The sequence below is a fragment of the Cyprinodon tularosa genome, unplaced genomic scaffold (genome assembly GCF_016077235.1).
Source record: "Cyprinodon tularosa strain WSP-4 unplaced genomic scaffold, ASM1607723v1 ctg191, whole genome shotgun sequence".
Taxonomy (NCBI): Eukaryota; Metazoa; Chordata; class Actinopteri; order Cyprinodontiformes; family Cyprinodontidae; genus Cyprinodon; species Cyprinodon tularosa.
In genome coordinates this window covers 1064946-1080725 of record NW_024038682.1, presented here as the reverse complement: position 1 = coordinate 1080725, position 15780 = coordinate 1064946, and the positions used below count along the sequence as shown (strand labels likewise).

General features: G+C 38.6%; 1 long non-coding RNA gene across 1 annotated transcript in view; it reads right to left on the bottom strand.

Moving 5' to 3' along the window:
- LOC119782303 overlaps positions 1-15780 on the bottom strand; it is a 30730-nt gene that overhangs the window by 13931 nt on the left and 1019 nt on the right. The gene's annotated exons all lie outside the window — the stretch shown is intronic.

The window sequence follows — 15780 nt, the reverse complement described above, 5'->3', positions numbered from 1 at the left end:
GGCAATCTGTTTGATCTGCATCAACTCTATTATTGACAAATGCATAAGCCACCTCAATCAAATACATGTTTTGTTCTGCAAACTTAAGGATGCTTTTGCTTTATTTCTGCCATTTTATAAAAATGTAAATTTAAATCATAAATTCTTTAGCTGGGGAATATTTTGCTCAGTTACTGCAGCATGATTTCTGTAATGTTGTTATTGTGAAAACTGTAATGTTAGTTTTGAACGGAGCAAAAAGTGGATGCCCTACTAGAGCATTAATGACCTCAGATCAGCCCAGACAAACCATTAGCATCAAACTGACGTGAAACAGCAGTAAGGTGCATTAACAACATGTTCTTCCTTTAATGAGGAGCACTGTATCTTCCCCTGTTCCTTTCATTAACATAATATTAGCATTGAAATGCCTCAAAGTAAGTGCATTTTTCTGCATGAATAATGAAAGCAAAAGACATGTCGTCCTCTATGCTTCTTTTTCCACGCACGGACCTGCTTTTCCTCTCTGGAGTAAATGTTTCTAAAAGGTTTTTTTTGGAGGGGGGGGAGTGCATTCGAGTGGACAACAAAGAAGAGCAAGTGGCTACATTGCCAAAAGAGACAGAATGGTGACAAATTATGAACAACTCATTACACTGAGGTGACATTTTATGGCAAAACACAATCAAACATGGAGGGAGCATCTCCAGGGACATGAGGAAAGGTGCTAATAACTCTGTCAATTACAAAATGAATCACATTCATTTTCCCTTAAGAACTAAAACTAGTTAGTACTTTATCGTCTTAAAGCTACAGTGTGTAATAATTACAGGGATATACATTCAGAAATGTAATATATTATACATAACTATGTTATTTATCATCATCTACGAGCTCAGCCTCTTAACCTTAATATTTGCATTGCCTTAGAATTCGTTATTTATAATTACATAGGAGCGGGTCTCGCAGCCATGGAGGCAGACATCTTTGCGCTACGGCAGCGCAGAGCCAACAAACTAGCGATTGCGAGATCGCCCATTACGCTAGAAAGTAACTACGGCAAGTTGAGAGAGATGAACTGAGACGGTAGTGAACACACAGACTAATGAAATACTATCTGTAAAATTAAACAAACCTCATCACTTGAGAAGGTAGGTGATGCGGACGTCGTGGAAGACATTTTGTCCCGTAACGCTCGCCGTACTGTTGGGGGGGAGAAGCGTGGGGGGGAGATGTTCATGTTGCTGCGGTCTGCAGTCTGGACGTTAGATGTCGCTGAAAATTACACACTGTAGCTTTAAGAAATAGGATGTTTTCAGATCTTTCCACTCTACTAGTTTTAGTAATTATATTGTTTGAAAACTTAATAAAAGATAAAGTGATGTAATAAAGACAAGGTGTGTGTTAAGCCAAACATTCTTCATATTTCTGTTGAAATTAGGTTTAAATTTGATTTTACCAACACGATTTTGGTGGATGGATGGATGGATGGATGGATGGATGGATGGATGGATGGATGGATGGATGGATGGATGGATGGATGGATGGATGGATGGATGGGCCCAGGTAGACTTCTGATTTGAATTTGATGGAGACTGGGAGGAGGGAGCTCAAGGAGCTGCTGGTCATAATCAAAGTTAAATTGACGCAATACAGATGGAAGCATATAAAATGTGGCTCAGCAAGGGTTTATTCTGGGATAGTAATAAAGATTTCTCCAAGGATTCTTGTTAAGGGTATATTCATTATATCCTAATAATAAAAAAGTAAAAGTAAAAATGGATAAACTCTTTTTTTCTCATGAAGATTCACTTTACACTTCTTTACTATATAGTGTACATGTTTAAGTAAATTTGCACCTTAACTCTCCTTTCTTGTTCTTATCTATGATTTTACCATTATTTTTTCACCTTATCATTGTAATTATTCTTTTTTTTCTCTTTAATTACTTGTGGTCATTAATTATTTAATTAATTAAACTTTTTGCCACTGTAATGTACTTTTCCTTTGAATTGTCTCGCTACTGAAATGGGCCATATAAATAAACTGCCTTACCTTGTCTTTCTCATTTCTTGGCTGAACGAAAATAAAATTTAAATCTCACTTCTTTTTTTTTTTTAGCAATGAACCTTCTATTGATAAACCACATGGTTTATAATCACTATGCTCTACAGTCTAAAAAGCTTTGTCCAGGTCAAATTAATCTCGAGAACATTTCAATGATTTGCTTGTCTCCGTGCGCACATCCCATAAACCGGTCTATACTTTTCAAAAACATTTACCACCAGACTGTACTGATATCTATTTTCAAAGGGCCAGCTGAGCAGTAATGTGTGTTTCTTTGAACAGCTGGCGACCATCTTATCTTTCAGAGTTCTCCACTAACATTTCTTCTCTTTTTTGCTGCATTTTGGGTGCACTGAATATCTTTGGAACAAATAGTACTTAAAATCGTGTTCAATATTGGTTTGGAGCTACTTTAACAGGAAATTCTTGTGTTCCAGTTCTCAAAATGAAAATATCACAGAAAATATGCAACCAGGCTGTAATCCAAATTCTTCGTACTGACTTGAAATATCAAAAAATCTTTTCTCACTCCATACCCCAGTTAACCAATCTCTCCTATTGTCTGATGGTGGGCCAGATGAGCAGCACATCTGAAATATTCTGATAAAGTCCTTTTTGAAATGTTGCACCTAGTTTTGCTTTTTATCTGCTTTAGCTTTAGATTAAATAATCTAAATGTCAACATTCATCAAAAGGTAGATTTGCATTTGAAGAACACATGATCTTGAATATATTCAACAATTCAGTTTGGTTTAATATAAACACATAGAGGTACTGTATTCATGAACCAGTGTTTCAACCTGAGCCGTCTTTGCAATTATTATTCATCTAGAAGTGTGCTGTGTGGCTTTGTTTAGAAGCACTGACATTTGTTTTGTTGCTTTCTTATCATCCGGTAGAAATGATAAATCCTGTTTGTGATGTGTGTCTAACTTCAGTTTGCAGCGCTGCTCATAAATGACGATCAGGGATCAGAAGGAGGCTGAGGTATTAAAGATTCAAGCAGGCACACTGAGATAAAATTGACAACACAACAGAGGGAGGATCAAACATACTTTAAAAAAAATGTTCTTTATAATACTCTAACACCTTCATTTCTGGTTGTAGAAAAGTAAACTGATATTTTATTGAATCAGTAAGTCGTGGTGTTGCATTGAAATCGCTCCAGTGGAAACAAGAGTTTAGTTGTGTTTGAATTACATCCATTAATTACTTTTCTTTTACATTTAATTTTAGTTTAGAATAATTGAGTTTATTCCTAAATTAGCATTGGTCACATGTTAATTAGCCTTAATAATAGAAATAATCTTTATGCAATCAGAAAATATAGCTATACAGTACCAACTGATGAAGGATGATAATATTAGTTTGACCATAATATGATGCCCAAGAAAAAGCACAGTTTGCTATAGAGGGGTTAAACTGATGCATGGTGAACAGCAGGAATGGACTAAGTTATTGTTTTTTTCTGTTAATGCATGAACTCTAATCACCATAGTAAGAGAGCATTACTGGATCTCAATTTACTTAAAAATATAATTAGATGTGGTGTTTATCTCTACAATGTCATAATCGTAATTAACTAAAGCACTGTATCTGATTATAAATAGTTTTTACTTTTAACAGAACTGTGTTGCTGGGACTACATAATGAATGGTATATTGTCAACTGTTTGATTTTTTTAAGGAATGTTATTGTCCTTTTGATGATGCTAATAAATATATTAAATCTCTAATGAGAGTACTTTACTTTTTCCTTTTTCATTTGAATTGCTTGATTTTTTATGGTAATAAGCAGATATGGTGCTGCAGAAATGGTAAAAACAGAGCAATAAATGTGGTTTAATGCGTTTCCTCAGTCAGGGCAGCATGATAAGGTAAATCAAATACATCTAAGCAGTAAAAATTTGGTTTGGTTAGGCTCTTGTTCCCAAAAAGTCACATTCCCACAGCTGCGGTTAATGTGGAAGGACCAGTGAAGAAAATGAGCCAGCCAAAAGCCGTCAAAATAAAAGAAGATATTTGTATCATGGAAGAGTGGTAACACAAGTCCGCTCTCTGCTGTTTAGTCACGGGGCTTAATGATCGGCCTCTCGGTTTCCCTCGTGTCTGGCTGTGGGGTGAAACGGCGTAACCCTCTTCTCATCTCTCGGATTGAGTTGTCAGCTGTTTGGATGTTATGGTGTTAAAGAGAGCCTCTATGCGGGCCAGCACATGTTTCCCTGGTGGCATCATCAAATCCCCATGGCTGGACTCCCCACTTTGCTTAATATCCCTTGTCAACAACTGCTTTGGGTTCACTTCTCGCCACTGGTATTCTAATCAGTCACTATTATGAGCTAAACAGTTACACCGGCCCTGAGGCCAGCTGCTGGGCATGTTTATATGTGTTTGGATGGACGCCTGCATGGAAGGGACCAGCCAGCGTGGGGGCAGGGCAGTTTGTCAGAGCTTTTCAATGGACACAGATACCCATACAAACATGTGTAAATGTCTTTGAGTTAAGGGCCAGAAGTATAAATTTGACAATTTGGGTTTTATTATTCAGACTTTTATGCTTTCAAAATCAATCTGAATTTAATATTATTATCATCATTATTATTCATTCCTCATTGATATTGTGTTTGATATTTAGGATAATCTGTTGACAGAAATCAATTCTGATATTTGTTGCTGTATTTGCATCATCAGATGAGAGTGAAATAAGATTTAAAGTGCATTATTTAGCAGGAAAGGGCCATTGCTACACTGCTGGTGATGTTCTGAGAAGAAGAAAATACCATAAAGGTTCAAGTCTTAGTAGGATTAAAAAATGCAATCTGGAAACTATTTCTACACCCATATTTTTCTTTATGCTACTTTCTTATTCTGGTGGTGAGTTTTTTTTTTTTTTTACTTTTTTTTTTTTATTTCAATTTATCTTTAGACATTTTTTTTCTGGTTTAATTCTTTGTTCTCACAACAGTCATATAATTAATGGGAAAAAAAAGCCTAAAACTTAAACTTAGTTAATGTTTTATAACAGAAGGATAAAAACCAAACAAAACATAACAACCCACTTTACCACCAAGGCAGGCCAAATATAACCATTGATAAACATATAATATAATGTAATGTAATAGAATTGAATAGCATAGAATAGAACTTTATTGCTCTCACAATGGAGAAATTCACTTGTGACACTGGCTCTTATAAAGTTTATGTTTATTAATAAAGATAATTAATAATAGACCTATAGCATGTCATTATCTTAAATATGCAATTAGAAAAACAAATATATGTCAAGGTTAATAATGTTATATTGGTTTCCCTTTAACTTATGAGACATTCCCAGTGAGCCGGGTAAAGGAGGACAGTTTGAAAACCTCAAAGTAAAAAACAGATTATCAACATGTTGATAATTAGCTACTTTGGCTACATGTTAGTAAATCACAAAATGCTCCTTATTCAGTTGAAACGAAGCTTCCCTGTTGCCTTAAATGTTCATTTTGCTGACGCCCCTCCCAATATGGCGGACATACTGATGCGTCGCTGCGGGGAGATTGCACAGGCGGGATCAACTTTTCATGTGTTTCATTGCAACTTTGCATGAAAGCAAATGAAAAGTATTCTGTTGTTTTAATTAAATTGAAAAGCAGAGTACAGTGCATATTTATTTTATTGTAACAATTAAACATTTTTACAATACCTTTCGGGTTATCTTTGTCTAATAATTTAACTCTGTTTGTCAATCTGAGAAAATAGTGTGTTTAAAAAAAAGCAAACAGAAAAGAAAAATCCCTTTTCATGCCCCAGCAAAAAGATACTAAAATTTCCTGCATGCTAGTCTTTTCAGTCACTGTCATCCCTTCACAGTCGCATAAAAAAGTTAAATTGATCCATCAAAGCTATAAGATGTGCACGCATAGTTTTTTGCCACATTGAGAATCTGCACACTTGAGCTGTTTCTTCTCGCTGAATGAAAGACGGCGTGAAAGACAGAAAGTGATGGGCAGCAGGCAGTTTGCCAGCCTCAGTGATAAGTGGTCCACTGCAGGGCTATGAGTGTGGAGAAAGCAGATAGTGGGGCCGGCAGCACTCAGCATGTTAGAGGTGAGAGACTAAGGAAGCAAGGGCAAAACACTGACAACAGTATTACTTCTAAGTGGACAGCTTGAAGATATTAACACGAGACAGTGTTTGGCCGTGTGTGTAGCGTTAATGATACATGAAGCAGAAGTGGTGCTGAGAGAAAATTTAACCAGACGAGTAAGTCAAGGTGAAACTTCAGCACCGGGTCCCAGACTTCCGTTTGTTCTTTGGCCTCCTTTGTTTCTAACTGTCTCAGAGAACACAAACCATGTTTCCGACTATGGCAGCGTTTTTATCTCACTGCAAGTTTCTGTTACAAGTTTCAACTCATGCAACATCTTTAAAACCACACTCTGCTTTTATTGGTCGCCTTTAGAAACATCCTGTGGTGTTGCGTTAAGCTTCGTCTCTCGTTCTGAATGAACCCCACCAGAAATCTTCAAGATTTTCCAAACTCTCACAGATTTAACTAATTTCCACTGATTTGGCTTGAATTGTGAATATTTTCTCTAAATCTTCCAAAATGCATAACAATGTCTAAGAGGTTGCAGCAGGGATCAGTTATTGCTGACTGGATGTATCGAATTCTTGACTAACATGACCAATCAGTGAGTATTAGGAGTTCATGTTTAAAACTTAGTGCAAATCACTGCAATGAGGAAGTGATTTGATTGCATTCCAGATCCTTGAAGACTGCGATGTCCTGAATTTATTGCAGTGGGTGGAGTGAGGTAATTAGAGCTATCGATCTGGTTAAATGATAGCCTTCTTAGCGCTGAAGGGCATGGACTCAGCAAGCCTCGGTGTTATCTGATGACCCATAAAATCAATGGCGTGGCTACAGTGCCCCAGGTGATTTACCTCATTCCATTTAGCTCAGAACAGAGCGGGTTCACATGGACGAAAACAGCTCACAATGCCATGCACGGTGTTTTGCACAAACAATGAGAGCATGCACAACCTCTGCATGGTTCCTTCTGAGGTATACATGAGCAGAAAAGCCTCATCTTGTCCTCGGTCCTGCATGTAGGTGCTTGTTCCCTTGGAAACCACATTTTGCTCCGGTCCATAATGAACTCGGCTCTTTAGTTTCCTGCTGAGCAACTGATGAAAATAAGATCATTACATGGAGGAGACATTTAAAATGTCACTAAGATGTCAGGCTGCTCTCACCTACTTTGTAGATCCTTCTTTTCCTCTTTTTAATGGACAGTTTACATTGTAATAACAAGGCAGTAGTTCTGCACAAACCACAGATACTTAAAAACCTGCAATTTGCAAGATTGCACGCTAACCTTTGTTTTATGATTTTAAGAAGGCAGCTGGTTCCCTTGGTAAAGATGTGAAGTGGACTTAATATGAAAACACCTTTTATTGCAGTAATATAATCTCATACTGAGAAATTAAGAAAAACACTCTCTTTATGAAAACAAAATATATAATAATGACAAAATCACGCTTAAGAATCTCTTTAAAGAATAATTTTCTTTAAATTTTACTTTACTTGTTTTAAATCAAACCTCTTACTATAATTAAACCCTTTTTTATACCCTGGAGTATAAATAAAACATGACACCGAGAGCCATTTCTTTAAGCCACAGAGTTCTAAACTGATTCATGTGCTTTGAGCAGCCCACCTGAAGCGTGGCTACCGTCCCACTCGAAGATGGATTGAACGTTGTAATTTTATTGCCTGTAGTCTGCCAACAAGGTTTATGTACCCTATCCTCTTTTGGGGGTTAACTTTTGCCTTTTCATGCAGTGTGGTTAATCAGTCCGACATGTAACGAGAAAAGATGAACAAAATTCATCTTGGATCATCAGAATTTAAAAATCGCAATCAAGAAACTTTCCAAAGAGCCTGTTGCAAATGCTAGTGATCAGGTGATGGTCTTGTTTGACTTCACAGCTTCAGTGGTTTGGAGCTAACCGTCTGTGATTACCTACAATAGACTAAATGGTCTTTATTACTTTATTACTGTACAGATGCATGGGACTTGTTCACAAAAGGACCCAAGGACTACAGAACGAGCTTCCCTATATGATGCGGTTTGTTGTTCTGTGTCTTAAATTAGCCTAAGCAAACAAAAAACAAAAAAAAGATCTGTCAAACAAAAATAAGAAAGTGTTGTAGGAGAGATTTACATGAAGGCAATGGTTGTTTCTTTTAACTTACAGAGGGAGAAGAGTTAGTTTGCCTTTTTATGCTCAGTAGGTACGATCAGCCTTTGGCTGAACAAACCCAATTCTGCTTCAGAAATAAACAGCAGTGGAAATGTTTGAAGATTAGTGGGGTGGAGTTGAGCCAAACGGTTGGAGCTGGTGAAAAATAGGTAGTTTTTATCCCCCGTATTTTCCTATTTGCTCATTTTCTAGCAATAAAAGATTAGCACACCTCTGTTTATTTATCAAGAATAAATTTAAGTATCTCATCAGTTAAATATTTGAGCAATTAAAGAAATAAGTATTGATTAAAATGTGGAAATGTGTTGGTTAGTGGGATTTGAGCTGCATATTATTTTCTGAAGACTTTATATAACACTGTGGTTCTTTTCCCCAGTCGACTTTCATTTAGTTGAAATAGCTCAGCCACCCAACGACCCCTTTCTGTGGTAGACGTGATTTGTTGGACCTTCACTTTAAACCATCAGTTGACAAGGTGTTTGCAAAATGTCTCAAACAGGAATATGAACTGAAGTATGATTATGGGGGAAAGGGCCCAACAATAACAGGCTCATAAATTCAGAGGGGTATTTGCTACGTGCTGACTCACTTTTTTCCTATCATGTGGAACCTACAGCTTAAATACTGATCAGTACTGCTTATGGTTCCAACCATTCTAAGTCACAGTGATAACGCAAATGACTGTAGGTCACAGATTGGATAGAAGTTGACAACGCCCACAGCAGATTTAACATCTACCCTCAACTGTTATATTGTTTTACTTTCCAGTGTAGTCCTGTTTCTCTGACTGTGACTGACTGGATGTGCTCTCTTCATCCTCTGACATGGGAGCTGGCTCGGAGCTCGTCTGCCTGGCTGTGTGTCTCCTGGACAGGGCCGCCTTTCACAGTTGCCTTTTGTATCTGTGCTTCTTTTGTTTTAAGTCTCCTTTGGTCTCCTTTAACCCCAGTCGGCCTCGGCAGATGGCCGCTCACACTGAGTCAGGTTCTGGTGGTGGTTTCTTCCTGTTAAAAGGGAGTTTTTCCTTTCCACTGTCGCTACAAGCATCCTTAGTGTGAGGGATTGCATTCGACTCAATGTGTTGATGCAATCAACTGATTTTCCTTAGATAGAAACTTTGAATCAATTTGACTTTATGATCTGGTGAACTGTAAGGTGCCTTGAGATGACGTGTTGTGAATTGGCGCTATAGAAATAAACTGAATTTAATTTAATTTTACGTTGAGCTTACTGAGGATTACAATAGGAGGCCAACATTAGGCAGCTACACTAATCCTAAAGCAAATTCACCGGACATGTCCTCCTGCTCATATGGCTTCTCTTGCATTTTTGTCACTGAAAAAAAAAAAAAAAACAAGGACTGTAAGGCTTTTCTGCTATTAAGAAACCCCCTATTGTGAAAGTAATCTAATTTAATGGAAAATGAATCATACCATGTTCTACTGACCCGACCCGCCTCAAACTGATTAGATTAGGCCCTAGTGGAAAAGGGAAAAAACTACAAGAGCACGAGGAAGGAAGAGGATCAACATCACTTATTGTTTCAACAGCAAAGCACAGCTACAGAACAACAGTAAGAACACCACCAAAAAACCAGAGGCAATTACCGGATTGTTCCACTTACTCCTGAGACCACCGCCAAATGGCAGATACATGCGATTCCATGTATGATTGCGTTTGCAGAGCACCACCACAAAACATGTTTAAGCTTGAGTTATTCCCCATGAAACCACCTTCAACCCTGGATGTAAGCAGCTCATTTCTCTGGGTATTGAAAAAGCTGGTGTGGCGCTGAGCCAGGGTTGCTCTGGTCAAAACAGAAAGATCTGATTCTCAGTTACACACTGGCTCTAAACCAGTGCCTGAACCACAGCTGTGGAAAAGGCTCCTGTGTTAGACGTATGTGTGTGTTAAACACTCATTCACTTGTTAAAAGCAGAGAAGGTCTCTCCGTCGTCATGACCTCCTATTTCACCCTCTGATGGACAGGATGAGGTCACTTTGTTGACCTTCTTTTCCAACAGCAGCCACTTTGATGGTAATCACAAAAAATAACACCAGCCCCCTAAAGAGCGTTAGACTGAGCCGGCCTGTAGACCTGGTCACGAGTGCTCACTAAATGAGCTTATTAATCACAAACAGGACACGAAGCATCGCTGTTCTGAATTCATTATGGCTCTGCAGAGCGTACTTGATCATTAGGTATCAACAGGGGTGGACACAGTGCAGCAAACATGGATGCCTGATGAGCTCCCATAGTCACATCCCAGCGCCATGAAGCACCTTAACACGTTATCCATGCATCATTTTTTTTTTTTACTCTGCTGGTTATGTTGTGAAAACAGCAAATCATCTGCTTGCATTTAAGAATGACATGATTCCTGGAATGAATCATGAAACCTGTTACTAAAATCCTTCATAGCAAATGAGATGCCTCGAAGCTTAAAAAAATTTCCACATAACTATTTAGCACATTGTGTTCCAACCATGTAGTTAAATTAGAGAGTGAAAGATCACTTTAAACTGAATAGAAAAGAAAGTGAATTAGCATTCAGCTGTCTTCCTATTGGCCAGTCTAAACCAAACTGACTGGCTGAGTGGTGATATCAGGTGCGTTCCAGTCGAACAGTGACTCGCCTGGAACGTGGACGAGTTCTTACGTCTGTGTTGATGGGCGGGGTTAAAAGTCTGTTGTGAAGCTGGACAGAGCTGTCTGCAACTGATCCAGATGGCTTGCATCACATTTGTGTTTTGCAACTTACTGGTGGAAAATACACATTAAAACACTAATAAACACGAGAAGCTGTAAACTCTGGTCCACATTCCAGGTGAACTCGAACGCACCTGCTGGTGGAGTAAGGCAGTGTGGGCAAACAAGTGTTGCCTCATCAAAATAAACGAGGCGGGTGTAACCACCTTTGCACCGAATATCACCCATCAGGTCTGTGTAGACTGGCCAATCGGACACAGGCTAGTCCGTGAGAGGTTTTTGACATCGAGAGAAAGAAAAAAAAGTTTTGAGAGAGAAATTTATTTTTGAGAGAAAAGGTTTCACTCTGACTGCAAAAAAAGAACAATATTTGAGAGTAATATATTTTGAAAAGAGATTTTTTTTTTTTACCTTAGAAATCATTTTCCAAATGTCAGCTTATCTTTTATTTGTTCTATGTAATTTCTCCCAAAACTTTTTTTCTGCCTCACAAAACATCAGTTTTTCCTATCAGTATCATATCAATATATTTATTTTACTTTCAAAATCATTTTCCTATTTTAGATTGTGTTTTTCTTGAATTTGATAAAAGTAACTCCATACTTTATATTTAGACTTAGAAACAACTTTATTGTGATTACTCCTTCAGTTTCCAGTAGGTTAAAAGAGTACAGAGTTAAAGCAAGATGCCATTAAAGATAAAATACGACATAAAAAGGGTGAATATGGTACATAAAAGTATAAAAAAAGAAAAAAGTTGTAATATCCTGGTATATATTTCCGTTAGATATAAAAATACCTGCACTGTAGAGAGCTAATAGAAGACTACATAGTAGTTATATGCGTTTCTGCTTGAATTATGCCAGTACCTACAGACCAGTCAACAGCACAAGCTAACGCAGAGATTACACAAAAAAAGGGCCTTCACCTTTTTTGATCAGGCGCTGCTCATGTCTGTGTTTGTCTCTTTTGATAAGCCCCTTTCATCTTGTTTGCATTGATTAGAGGCTGACGAGTCACTGTGATACTTAAGGGCTCTATTCATGTCTGCTGCCCCCGCGACACACACTGGGCCCATTGTGGCGAGGAATGTCTCCTTTCAAGGCCTGAACTCGCCTGTGAAAGCATGTCAATAATCCTGAGTCAGTGGGCGCTTTAGAATGCTGCAGCGACCATCCCACTGAACACTCTGCGGTGGAAAACAGCCCCCAGTGCTGCACTCTAATTCAAAGCGACTGGGATGGCTGGAAATGGCGGCAGTTGAATGGATGAAGTAATTAATCTCATGGATACTGGAATACAAACAGTTCTACAATGGTGATGTCACCTTTGAAGGAAGCGAATCAAGTATTAATCAGTTCCACTGGATTATAACTCATAATGTCAAGAAATCTTAAAAAAAAGAGTCTTTTGCTGTGTAGACAGAGACCCCTCATTTTCACACTTCAGTCCCTCATCGGGATTGGTTTTCTCAAAGGGTTCGTACAGAATAGAATCCATCCATCCATCCATCCATCCATCCATCCATCCATCCATCCATCCATCCATCCATCCATCCATCCATCCATGAGATATTGGATCCTTATCTGTTATACAAGAGGAGCAGAAGAAAGTAATAACAATTAGAACTGTGGTTTGGAGAATTTGTTTAAGTAGAGAAATTGATATGGCAAAATAATAAATATGATTTTCTCTTTAGAAGCCACTAATATTTAAAATATACATCAGTCGTATGTATTTAATAGCTCGCTGCTTCAGGTTGGCATTAGGGTGTGGGGGTGTGGGGGGGTTAAAGCAAAGAGGACTGAAGGAATCCACTGACAAAGCTTCTGCAGGGATGAGAGTGCAAAGGGCCAATCATTGCTCTGTAAAGAATTAAAACCACCTCTGCAAATAGCCTCAATATTTGTGCAGTGCCTCAGAGTGGGAGTTTCACAGCGTCTGGGTTTCCAGTGCAAATAAACAGTGCAGAGGTCTAGAAGGGCGGGCCAGTCCCACTTCTCCCACCGGTGAAACCCACTTCTTTGTTGTTGCTTAATCTAGGCCACTCTCAATTGAGTGGGATGAAAAGTGAATCTTTGTGTGCGAATGTGTGTGTGTGTCTGTGGAGGGGGGGGGGGGGGGGGGGGGGGCGTGTTTGATGCATCCAGGACCGACTACGTGTCAGATGAAGCCGTACGAAAATGCCTGTTTGTATTCAGTTATTCAATCAGAGGCTAGGCCCTGTGGAGACCACCGCTGTGTTTGCCAGTTCCCAGATAACCCACATCCTTACACTGGGCCTACACATACCAATCCCAGGAAGCTCAGCGCAGAGCAAACTGTCAAATATCTGCACCACTGACCAACAGCTCCACTTAAATCAACACTACATACCCACTTGACTACAGATATGATGAATGGATGATGGTGGAAATATCACAGCTCTCCTTCCTCTGCCCACCGAGGCCCCAGTCCTTTAAATATTTGTCAGATATTTGTATGTTAATGCTCTTTTCGAGCTCCCAATGTCATAAAGTATTTCAGATTGATTTTGTTGGATTAAACCATGGGGTGGTTAAAAGAGAAACGATAAACTCCACACTGAATCCTGGATTCTATCCCTATGAACTTCTGTTTGGACTTAATTTGACTCCTTTTGGGTTCTTTTGCATGGTTTATCTTATATAAACATACTTGTGAAGATTTAGGTGCATACCTCCACTGAACATCCCTTTTGGACCTAGCTGCATATACTTAAAAGAATGATAACAGATTTATTTTACTCTAACGCTGAATTAAAAGCATTCTTCTGCACCAAAGTAATACATTATTGAAGTTAAACACTCAACTTAAACGTGCACAAACAGCCAGCATATGGTTTATGACACAAACGGTTAATGTGAGAAGTGGTTTCTATACAGACTTCCTCAAAACATCTTACCATCATTTTGCAAGAGAAGTGAACACTGAAAAGTTGAAACTGTGCAAAGTATTGGGAAAATGTGCTGCAATTTGCTTTTATTTAATGTAGCATTGCTTCTCTTACTTTTCAGGAAATGGAAACAAAAAGCTGCGGTCTAACACTATTAATTAATTTAACAGTCCCACTTCTGCGATAATACACTTTAAGGCCTGAGGTGGCAGGTGGATATATTTGAATCTATAAAGAATGTGAAGCAACTTTAAGTGCTAAATCATTTTAGAAAATGTAGTAATCTGGTTAACAAACAGGAAGCTGAATCTCAAAGTAGTGCCTGCAGTAACAATGGTTGTAGGTTGATGCATGAATGGTCTTACCTTTAGCTCTGTTTGATCTGCTGCATGTATTTGACTGGTTATGTTATACATATGTTATAGCATATGTTTTACCTCAAAATATATTTTTTTCTGTCTGTCATTTTGCAAACTGCCTGAATAAAAAGTTGAGGATGAAGACGTGTTATCTGGCGTTAATGTTTGCAATCTGGTATTTTGGGACTGATGACAGTAAGTGTCATAATAAAGAGAAAGCTGAACAAAAAATTAAAATATAGTCTCTGGAAAAAATTGGATTTTAAAAAGCAGATGGCGTTTATACCGTTTTATGTCTGCTGCTTCTGAGATTCTGTAATTACGATCGCTACTGGAACAATTAATCATTTGCAGAAGTTTTATGTGAAACCCTTCTTTAAAGTCTCCCAGCCAGTGTGTCACTCTGCGACATGCCCTCAGTACATGAGTTATTATCCCAACTGATGTCGCCACATCTGCAGGAGGGATCCATTTGTTGCTAAGCAGCAGCTGAAGCATGCAGCGTGCTAGCTTCAGCTCAAATTTAGTACTCTGAGCACTTCATTGTGCTTCAGAAAATGAAATGATGAAATATTACAAAGCAGTGTTTCGGTCTGAGGGGAACAAAATGTTCCCCCAAATGGAACCATTTACATTTATATATTAGCATATCGATCTAAACGACTAAGTAATAATTTCCATTGTATGATATGGGATTCATATAGCATGACTCTCTTAGCTGTAGTTTAAGTCTGCATGTGCTGATTACATTGCTTTCAGTTATCTTCATATGAGGTGTTCTTTTCCTATGAAATTATAAAAAGAATATTTATTATATTACACCTGATTAAAATAGCTGAAAAACCACACGCCATGAAGGCTAACCAAACTAAACTGGTGCTTATAGATCAAAACATGATGGGCCTAAATGGACTCCTATATAAACAAATAAATGAAGTTTTAAATGAAATTGAGGACAGAAACAGATGAGTGAAAGGAGCCAATGTTTGAGTGAGGTAAAAGCTTTGTTTTCCAGCAAATGTTTTCATGGGGAGGGGGGATCAAACTGATATTTAAGCCCCTACTAGCTTTTTTTTTTTCTCCTGCTTTTGTTTTATGCAGGGTTCTTTTTACCACATGGTAGTGACAGATTGTTTGAGCTGAAAGGAAAAGCCATTCGAAGCTAATTAAGCAGCCATTCCAGGCACTGTTCGCAGGCAGGAGGGAGAGTAGCACAGGCATTTGTCAGCGCGGTACCCAACGTGGGTTTAATTGACAAGCAGGACTCCTGACTGACAGCTCTGCCAGCCAACAACCAATTGTGAGCGGCGCAGCAAGAGAGCCGCGACATCATTGGACAGAGAGCAGTGAGGCGGAGGGAGGAGGGGAGGCCCCACGTGGGGTGTGCAGCGTGAGCAACACATGATAGGCGGAGGCACAGAGGTGTTGTAGTCTTCCTATTGATGCTGATAGGGAAGCTTGTACACGCTTTTAGGGTCTTGTTAGAAATAGGTCGAT